This window comes from Octopus bimaculoides, chromosome 12, assembly GCF_001194135.2.
Source record: "Octopus bimaculoides isolate UCB-OBI-ISO-001 chromosome 12, ASM119413v2, whole genome shotgun sequence".
Classification (NCBI taxonomy): Eukaryota; Metazoa; Mollusca; class Cephalopoda; order Octopoda; family Octopodidae; genus Octopus; species Octopus bimaculoides.
This window is the reverse complement of record NC_068992.1, coordinates 28,995,069-28,997,382: the sequence shown is the minus strand read 5'-3', so window position 1 is coordinate 28,997,382 and position 2,314 is coordinate 28,995,069.

The following is a 2,314-nucleotide window of genomic DNA, read 5'->3' as shown; positions in this document are numbered from 1 at the left end:
ATTGGCGATTGCTTTACTCATAGCGAATGCTTATGTTGCTTATAATTAAGTTTGTGACTTTGTGTTTGTGAGAGAGAGAGGGGGAGAAGAGAGAGCGACGGAGGGATAGAGGGAGATAAAGAGAAAGAGAGAGAGAGAGAGAGAGAGAGAGAGAGACGGAGGGAGAGAGAGAGACGGAGGGAGATAGAGAGAGAGAGAGTGTGTGTGTGTGTGTGTGTGTGTGTGTATGTGTGTGTGTGTGTGTGTGGTTTCATACATATTTCTTGTTTTGTCAGTGATAACTTCTTCGTACTGAGTCCATTGGGTGGTGATGAAAGGATTAATAATATAAACTCCGTTGATATTGCCTGATTGTTTGATGTCTGCTTGTAACTTATTTTATAGCCTCTTTTTGACATTATATCGTAGTCGGACAACATATTAGATTAGCTTTGATTTTTAGAAAATTCTGTAACATTGTTGGTTATCTCAATAACACTTTTAAAACTATTAAAGAGCTAGGGACAGACTATGTACGAGGGTTATACTTGCTCTATACTATTACAAAACTTAAATAAATGTTGTTGGCATTGAATGTTTCCAAGCATTGTATCAGACATAGCACTATGGTTAAAAGGTTAGTCGCAAGGAAGACTGTGTGCATAAGAAGTTTTGTTTCGCATCTTACTCATTCTGGGTTCGATCCTAATGTGCGGCACCTTGAACAAATGATTTTTATTGTAGCCTCGAGTGGACCAAAAGCTTTGTAAAGAGAAATTGATAACCAGAAACTCTGTGGGTGGTGGTCACTGGAACACCTGAAATGATCGAATTCTCTGGTAGAATCGTTAGCGCGGGGCGAAACGCCTTGCAGCATTTCGCTTGTCTTTACCTTATGACTTCAAATTCCGCTGAGGTCGACTTTACCTTTCATTCTTTCGGGGTCGATATATTAAGTACCAGTGTTGTTATTATTATTATTTTATGTTTGACTTTTGCTTTGCATTTGTACAAGTTGGATCCAAGTCTCATCCAGAGACCTCAAGAGACAACAAGTTAGAAGTCCATGTAGGTGTTATGCCTAGGGTACCATATATTTGGATTTGTACATAGTGTTGTTCTGAAGAATGTTTAAGAAACCATAAGAAAATTATGTGTTGTTTTAAAATTTGAGATCACATAGACAGTATTTTACGTAGGATATGGGCAGATCCCATGAGCACTATCTTTTGAACTTCAGCCATTTTGGGGTTTCCTGGTATCTGAGCTAGGTAGTAATCAGCCCGTTTCGCTGTCATTCCCAGGGCACCTATGACAATAGGTATTATTATTATTATTATTATTATTATTATTATTATTATTATTATTATTATTATTATTATTATCATTATTATTATTATTATTATTATTATTCAGGAGTCCAGCTGACAGATTCGTTAGCACGCCGGGCAAAAATGCTTAGCTGCTTTTTGTCTGTCTTTACATTCTGAGTTCAAATTCCACTTTTCGAAATTGTCTTTCATCCTTTCAAGGTCGATGAAATAAGTACTAGTTATGCACTGGGGTTGATGTAATTGACTATCACCCTCCCCAAAATTTCTAGGCCTTGTGCCTATAGTAGGAAAGATTACTATAATTAGAAGTTGTTGTTGTTGTTGTTGATAATGTATTTTAGTCAGGAGAGCAGTCAGTGCTTATGGAACATCACAGACCCGCCGAGGCTTGTGGGGGGCAAGGAAGGTATCCTCAAACCAGAGACCAGACTAATACTCGCATTTAGACCTTATTTACGTGGTAGACTTACTCATACCTCTAATGCCAGCACCTGACTCCTCGGGTATTAAACCAGTTGACTCACTGAGTCTGTTACCTAAGTAGGCCATTGCAGGATTTGAACGCTGAAGCAGAACGCAAAGGATAGAACAAGCAACACAAGGCATCCGGTCAAATATTCCTACTGTTCCGTCAATTCACCACCTAAGCGTCAAAAGTGTTTCATGAGCCACACATTAGAAATATATATCGTTGCTATTATATCAAACTGTCGTATGTCCAAATTTGGTCAAATGTGTTTTTTTTTTCAATATTTATTTTTGCTTGCAATAGCCACTTCTTTTGGTCAAACTATCGTATCTCCGGCTGCTTCAGATGCGAAGATATCAAAAATTGCCCAATTGTATTACAGTGGTTTTATTATGGAATGGTGAAACTATTTTTTCTTTTACTGAAAATCGTTTTGGACTTACGACACTTTTACATAATAGCAACGATATATGTGTGTGTGTGTATATACATACACACGCATATATATATATATATATATATATATATCTAT